The sequence below is a fragment of the Onychomys torridus genome, chromosome 3 (assembly GCF_903995425.1).
Source record: "Onychomys torridus chromosome 3, mOncTor1.1, whole genome shotgun sequence".
NCBI lineage: Eukaryota > Metazoa > Chordata > Mammalia > Rodentia > Cricetidae > Onychomys > Onychomys torridus.
This window is the reverse complement of record NC_050445.1, coordinates 132,077,584-132,086,217: the sequence shown is the minus strand read 5'-3', so window position 1 is coordinate 132,086,217 and position 8,634 is coordinate 132,077,584. Positions and strand designations below refer to the sequence as shown.

The window sequence follows — 8,634 nt, the reverse complement described above, 5'->3', positions numbered from 1 at the left end:
CCTGATGTGCAGCCTGCTAACTGCATTCGCGTTTTGCCCCGCTGGGTGGTTTATACATGACACACTTCGTTGCCTCTCATTGTCCCTAGACCTCTGCTGCACAAACGACTCTCAGTTGTGCTCCAAGGTCTGCTCTCTCCCTGGTTCAGACAGGAGCCTGAGGCTGCCTCTGGCATCTCACGGCAAGGGAGCACTTTGTTTCTCTCCAGCTCTCGGTAGTGCCTAGTCCTTCCTGGAGCGTGTCAGGTCGTGGGCTTTTCCTGTGTCTCTGCGGAAGCTCTGTGTCAGTCTAATAATAGATGGCATTCTTAACAAGGACTTCCTGATCGTCATTATAAACTGCCCTGCGCTGGTTTTGAGTTGTTATTCCTTCTTGCCTCTCTTGCTTTTAGCACACTGAACAGCCCTCTCTAGGCTGTGTCTGAATATGTGTTATGTGTGTATGATGTGTGACAGAGATGCCTGATTTGCATACATTTTATAACACATTATGTATTAGATTATCAAATAAAGAAGACACATACTTTAAATTTTAAAAACATGATTTCTGAGGCCTGCCTGGGTTCTTGTAGAGGAGTGTGTGAACAGTAGGCGTGGCATGGTTTATCTGCTCCATCCCACTCTCTAGGTCTCATTAATTCATGGACTGAAACCTGGGGCTGAGTCATCTCAAATATTCCTCCCAACTCCTCCACAGTGTGCCACGGCTATCACTCACAAATAAGCTCCACTGTCTGAGACCCATCATGTGTGCTAATATTAGTTGTTGGAGTTTTATATTTTCTAAAAATGCTTAGGTCCAGAGGGGTTCTGGATTTCAGATTTTGGAACATTTGCATATACATAAAGAGCTATCTTAAAGATGGGAGGCAGGTCTAAACCTGAACTCATTTTATGTTTCCTGTGCACCTTCCCACACAACCTGGTCATTTTGTGCATTGTTTTTAACATGATTGTGTTCTGTGGCATGAAGTCGATACCTAATTCCCTACTTGAGCTGATGTATTGGCATGCAAAAAGTTTTGGATTTTTAAGCATTTGGAGTTAATATTTTCAGATTAAAAGTGTTCAGCATGTACTACTACTAATAATGGCAATAATAATTTTTAATTAATCAAGATTTTATTTAAAAAATTTCAGACAATGTATTTTATTGTATTCTTTCTCCTTACCCATCCCAGATTCTCCCCACTTCCCTACCATCCTAACTTTGTTTTTTAATCTCAAATAACAGAAAAAAATCAACAAAACAAAAGTCTTAGAAGGAAAAAACAAACAAACAACAACAAAACACAGAGTCTGTTTTCTGGGCATGCCTCATGGAGTGCCCTGGAGTGTGGCTGATATACTCAGTGATGCTCCACTGGAGAAAACCCTTTCCTATCAGGTGCCAAAAACATGGAATTCTTCAAGAATTTTCAAGTCCGCCTTGCACAGGGGCCATGCTAATCTTCTCCGTAGTGGTCCAGTTTTAGCAAGCATGGCTATGATTTGAACTACTTGGATATACAGTTGATACTTTAATTTAATGGTTAAATTCTTAGACCTATGGAGTTGACACATGTTCTCATTTGTTGTTGAGAAATACCGAGGCTTGCTATGTCCAAGTTTCTTTCATGAACACACATCTCACTATGTGGCATCTAGAAAGCCAGGTACATTAGAATTCATCACATTCTCCAGCCAGGACCCACACCCATGGGGAGCTCCCCCCTGACCCCGAGTACACATGTAGGACTAGAATTGTGTGGTTCAGTATCAGGTGCAGGAACTACTCTTCTCAAATGGCTACTAAACACAGGAAATATGGCCCATCTGAATTCAGAGGCATTACAGTATGTGGGATACGTACTGAAATTTCCATAAATGCAAAAACACTTCAATCACACAGTTTTTATACCCATCCCATGTTGAAATTATACTTTGATAGGTCAAGTTGAGTGATGGATATTGTATGCACTAATGTTACCTTTCTAAAAATACTTCCTGACGAGGCTATGGGGAAGCTACAATGTCCAAGAGAACGGTGGTGGCTGTGTTGTTTCCCCGTCAGTCAGAACCAACTGACAGGAGAGCTTAGATTTCGATTTCTATTTTGTTGTTCAGCTTTTCAAGACAAGAAAGTCAATGAGGAAAGAAACATCCAAAGAAATATCCCCACAGCTCAGACCAGAACACTCCCTATGTAACAGTCCCTCAATGCTTCAGCTAGGGTTATCTTCCAGGCTACATTTCAGTAGTTTCTAGAGAAATATAAAATATTATTAATTTTATCATAATTATTTATCATTTTATTAGTATGAGAGAAAGTGAGAGAGGACAAAGAAGAAAGAATAATAAATTTAATGTAGATTAGCAAGATAGAAAGATTCCTATTTTTTAAAAAAAACACAATATTGAGATGTATTTTCACACTTACTTTAGGAACACAGAGAGTGTTCAGCAAGGAGACATTCCTTCCTGCTCTGTCCAGCCCTAAGCCACTGGTCCCTAACAGCCCTCCAAGCCAACCCTGGGAGTAAGTTCTTAGTCTGATGGTTAACCTTCCCAAATGACCTCATCACTGGGCAGCCAGGAACGGCTTCCCAACAGCTCCACATTTCAACAGCTTCCAGAGATTCCCCAGCATCCTTAAACCATTTTATGCCAATCAAGAGCCCACTGGCTGCTTAGACAAGCCCCGGGGTTTCCTGACTGACTCACAATGAAAAGGAGTCAAGGCCTTGGAGGGGACCAGTGCAAGGCTAAGGGCACAAGACTCCAGAGAGCAGTGCAACTCATCCCAGAGCCTTGGCAATGTCTAGAAAGAGTAGAATGCTCTGGAAGTGGAGCAGATCATGCCTCTACATGTTTGTGTAAAGGTCGTGTTTGGGCTACACAACAGTGCGCTTAGGCCATTTCTTAGGTGAAGGACCAGGCTCAGTGAGTTCTATTCTTCCCAAGATGATCTAACTCAAGGTTACAGAAGTAGGGGTCACATTCAATTTTTGTCACCTAAGAAGTCAGAGCAATATTTGATATTTCTGCTCCCACTGAGTTATAAAGTAACTGGAACCAATTTCTGCGGCTTCCAGGCCTTATTCTGAGTCACTCCTTTGTCTTCATTGCTTTAATGATGATAAGGAAAAGAGAATACTTGTATGGTCTCTCCTGCCCTATGTGCTGTCTTCCCACCAATTTCTTCTTCTTGAGACAGGTCTTACCCAGGCACATGATGGCCTCGGCCCCTCCTCCCATCTCCCATCACTAGCTCCATCTATGTGTAGGGTTTTCCCACTAGGACTGGCTCCCTTCATAGCCTTGGGCCCTCTCACCAGCTCTGCCTCCTCCAAACATGTTCCTTGTTTACTTTGCTGGTGGTGACCACCGAGTACTTCAGGACCTCTGAGCTATTCTTTGTGCACTGCTCCTTGATGACCTGGCCCTAAATGAGGCGTAGATGAAGATATTTGCTTCCTTATAGTGCCACCACCATCTTCCTCAGGACACCACCTCAAAAGGAAAAGAAGGCTTAGAAAACTCAGCACTACAGGAAGATGTGGGAAGAAGAAATGCTAACACCATGCAATGAACAAGGCTTATTCAGTGGGTGCCAACTTGTTGCTCATAGTATGCAGCCACCTGTGTTTCTGTGCATTTCTACTGAACACATTCCTTGGATATGAATCATGCAGCTCTCACTTCCTCCCTTCTTCACAAACACATCGCCTCTGCCACCTACATTTCTTCTCATCTCCCAGGCCACACACACAAGCTGTATTTTCAGTTGTGTCTTCCTAACCATTATCTTGGGAGTCAGTCCCCTTGTCTACATCCAGAGGCAGACCAAGGCATTTATTTGGGAGAGAAATTATTCCACTAAATCAGGTGCTTCTGAAAAGAATGAGTTGGGAAGTTTGCTTCTACTCTGTGATCTATCCATAGGCACACTGGGCTTTTCTTCAGATTATATCCCGTGAGGTCCTGGGTGACCATAGTGTTTCATTATGCAGAAGGCATTACAGACTCCCTCTTCTTGCAGCCAGCCAATAATGGCCTCTCAGGAGAAGTAAGCCTTTCTGTTGTCTGAAACTTCGGGATATTACTGTGCCAAGATCTGCAGACATTTTGCTTTTTGTCACTGATCTGAAAAGTCTTCTGGCTCCATCTTTTTAAATGAGGCAGCTGTGAGTGTTGTAATCATGGTGACATGCCCCAGCAACTTCCAAATTTCCTTTTTAAAATATTTCTTCAGTTATAACTTGAGTTTATCATCTCATCATCTAATCACTTAGTAGAGAATGCTACATTTGTGTCCCATCATGGATAATCACCCCCCCAAAATGTTTTTTATTCCAGTAAATACTGAGTTCAAGAAAGTTGGTGAACTTGAGGTTCTTGAAGTCCAACTTCTTGGCAGACTGTGAAGTGGTGTAGAACTCCCTGCTGGGAGCAGAGGCACAAGCTTCCCACCACTCTTCCCTGGTGTTACCCTATGGGACAAGAAATGCTTTGGGTCTGACACATATTTGATTGGAACATGCTATACCCAGTGCTGGGGTAGATGGACCACAGGCTCTCTGGGCTGCAGTGATGAAGGTGAGTAACCTGTGGCCCCTTACATCTCCATCTCCTCCAGCTAGTATCTATTGCCTTACTGTGTTCCCCTCCTGCCCTATGCATGCTTCTTACAAAATACTGTGTTTCCCTTCATGGATACAATGAGCCTGTGGATTTGTACCAAAATGTGAAGTCAGACTCGAAGAACAGCCATAGCTCATCTGGCCAGGGTAAAGAAGGCAAAATGGTCTCTATATCCTCTGCCTGATATATCTTCAGCATAAACATCACCATCTTCAGATATGCATGGCACTCTAAAGATTACAGATTTTCAAATGAGTTCTTCTTATTCAATATCCACATATCTGGTTAGATATAAAAAGCAGATTCAATTTTCTCTCATGATATAGAGGGGAAACTTAATGCTGATGCAGGCAAAATAATTTTGTCAAACAAAAAGTTGTTTTCTGATATATGGTCTAAATCATTTCATCTATACCAGGAGGTATCAAAGAAAGAATGTTAGTTGCTTGTTAGTCTAGTAAATGCTAGAAATCATTATTTTGGCTTAATTCTACTATACAGACAGGATGTTCTCATTCTGTACCCAGTTGAGTAACCTGAATGTTCCCAGTTGTCCTCTGGATCTGCGATGACACAAACATCTCTTCATGTATGAGAAGGCTAGAAAACGAAACTAAGTGGTTGTGAAAAACCATACAAAAAGTCAGCTCTGAGACTTGAAAGACAACATCCCAGAAAACGCAGTCATTGTGGGAAAAAATGCTGAATGCTTTCCCCCTAAAATGAGAAACAATGTCGGGTTGTCTGTCTATTCAACATTGTAGTGAAGATTCATAGTCAGAAATTAGACAATAAAAAGAGATAAAGGGGATCCAGATGGAAAGGGCGAGTTGGAAAGGTTTCTTTTTGCATATGTCATGAACTTATACATTAACAATAAAAAGCCATAAAGTGGGAGGGGACTAATTGGGAGGAAGAGGAGGTCAGCAGATGTGGAAGAGGAATATGAGATGTTAGTGATGTGAATACAAATTACAATACATTGTATTATATGTATGAAATTGTTAGAGGGATGGTACGTTAGAAAAAGAAAAATCTAAGGGGTCCACTTAGCACTGTTAAAAACATTCAAAATGAATTCAGAGAACATTCTGGATATAACATCAATATACAAAAGTCAATTATGTCACTATACATTAACAATAAACATTGTGGATATGAACTTAAACATTTTCCCATACAGTAACATTAAAAAGAAAAATAATTTAGCAAAAGAGATACACAACATGTACATTGAAAACTTCTATATCACAAATAAATAAAAGAAAATCTTAATAGAAAAACTTGATATTCAGGGATGGGATGACTTAACATTGTTAGAACAGCAATGCTTCCCATATTAACCAATGCTCCCAATTAACTAATATTTTAATATTATCTTTATTAATATTCTATTTCTAAGAAACAGATAAACTAATTCTAAAATCTATATAGAATGCATGGAAATCTAAAAAGTTGGAACAAGCTTTTTTTTTTTTTTTTTTTTTTTTCTTGTTTTTTTTCAAGACAGGGTTTCTCTGTGCAGCTTTGCACCTTTCCTGGAACTTGCTTCACAGACCAGGCTGGCCTCGAACTCACAGAGATCCGCCTGCTTCTGCCTCCTGAATGCTGGGATTAAAGGTGTGCGCCACCACTGCCCAGCTGGAACAATCTTAAGAGACAATACAAACTGGAGGACTTGTAAAACGCTGCAAAGTTAAGAGTCGTCGTGACTGTGTAGTCCTGGCATGAAGATCAAGGCCACGTACAAATCTTCACATTTATGCTCAATTGATTCTCAAAACTAGAATCAATATTACTCAATGTGAAAATATTAACTTCTCCATGAATTGTGCTCAAACCACTGACTACCCACATGTGAAATAATGAGTTTGCACTCAGCTCACTTCATAGATGTACAGGTCAAAATGGTCAGACTTCAGTATAATTTAACAATATAACTTTCTCAGATAAAAAACAAAGTCAAGTAAGTCATAATGATCTTGAGATCTTATACATGACATCAGAAGCATGTGCTCAAAAGTCAAATTGGACTTTATAGTCAAAATTTAAAATACATACAACAAATTTGCTCGTGGAAACTTGGGGTTATACCGGCTGGGGTGCCATCATGTCATACTATCATGTTATCCATGGAACTGAGGTCTCCTCTCAGGGCTCCTAGTCTTGTTAGGAAAAAAAAAATTGAGAATGAACTCAAAAGAAAGCTTGAAGACATTTTGCTAGAGTTTGAAAGGAAAACGTGTAGGCTGCAACTGTGAACCCCATCAGCTGCCTAGAAAAGAGAGATGAGGAGGAAAGCGAAAAAAGCCAAGTCAGCATGGAGGTCAGCTATGTGGCAGATAAGCAGCCACGCGGTGGGGGTGGGGAGGAGGGTTTTGAGAAAGAGTGAAGTTCGGAGTAGTAGGGAAGGCAGTGTTAGAAAAGGGATAAAAAGAAGAAAATGAAAAGGGACACTTTTTTTTTTTTTTTAAGTAGTTCAAAGGAGCAAACAGATTTAGTACAGCTGCATAGCTGTAACTCTAAGTGCCAGCACCAGGGTAGTGTTTCTGGGAGGGAAAAGCACATTATTTCATTAAAGGGTTAATTATTCCTCTCATCTCCTCATTATAACATTAGGTGAATCTGCCTTCCTGAGGGATGGTCCCTTGGAATGTTAGGTTTCTACATAGACAGGAAAGTTAAGATTCCATTCTCTTGACCAGAAAGAAATTTGCTTTTTATATAATGGCCCTCCAATACTACCGCAGCAAAATGACATTATCAAGAAAGGGAAAAGAGAATGTATGTGAGAAAAAAAATACCTGTGAGTATGTGATGAGCCTAGAATTCAAATAACACAATTAGAATTGGAAAAAAGAATTAAATAGAGACTTATCCAAAGACACACAAGTGGTCCATGAGTACATGGAAGATGGATCAGCTCATCAGAGAAATGCAAGTGTGCTTCATACCCATGTAAGCAACTATAAAAAAAAAACAATGTTAGCAAGAATGTAGAGAAGTTAGAGGCCCCATGCCTGTAGATGGGAATGTAAAATGGTACAACCACTCTGGAAAACACTTTTGACAACTTTTCAAAGAGTTAAAGTACAGCCTCAATAAGGCCTAGCAATTCAACTCCTAGATATCCACCCAAGATAATTTAAAAATATGTCCACTCAAAAACTTGTATATGAACATTCTCAATACAATTGCTCATAAAACAAACAAATAAACAAAAAGGAAACATCTTAAGTGTGCATTGGTTGTTGACTGGTTAAACAAAATGTGGTATAGTTATGCAATGGGCTCTTACTAGACAATAAAAAAATATTCATACACACTACAGCCGGAATGATCCTAAAGATAGGTGAAAGCAAAATACAGACACAAAGTACTGTGTGTGTGTGTGTGTGTGTGTGTGTGTGTGTGTGTGTGTGTATACTCATGTTCCCTTCCTTTGGCATAAACTATACAGAGGGCAAATTCACTGAGCATTGAAACAGAAGACAGATGACTTGGTGCCAAGGGTAGAGATGGATATGAGTGAGGCTGGGGGTGACTACTAGTGAGCATGTGTTTTCTTTTCATGTGTAATATTCTGGAATCAGATCATAGTATTATTATTTAAAATAAGTTGCTTAAATGTCAGAGAAAGGCATTTTGGGAATTCTGGGCTGTGTTTATCTAAGACAGTCCTTAGGGACACCCAGACCAGGTCATACATGAGCCCCACAGTGAGTTTTCACTCTTGTCCCAAGCCTTTCCCTTCCCGTTTCTCAGTGTCCTCCAAGATCCTGTCCCAGGTGAGTCTAGACTTAAACTCAGCTTTCCCATTATCCTTGTGCACACATGCAGCATCCCCAACTTGAGACTTTTCCATGGAGATTCTCTACTTGATTGCCACAGGATCTGTATTCTGATCACAGTGTTGCAATCCTCTCACCCCAAGTTCATATGTTGAGATCTTAACCCCACACCATGTGGTAGTATTAGGAGATTGGGTATGTAAGGGTGAGTCATTACTTC

At 40.4% G+C, this 8,634-nt stretch overlaps 1 non-coding gene across 1 annotated transcript; it reads right to left on the bottom strand.

The window, feature by feature from the left end:
• Positions 1-1,392: 1,392 nt before the first annotated feature.
• Positions 1,393-1,500, bottom strand: LOC118580929. Its single transcript, XR_004944590.1, has one exon. It is a non-coding gene; the product is annotated as a U6 spliceosomal RNA (small nuclear RNA).
• Positions 1,501-8,634: the final 7,134 nt, after the last annotated feature.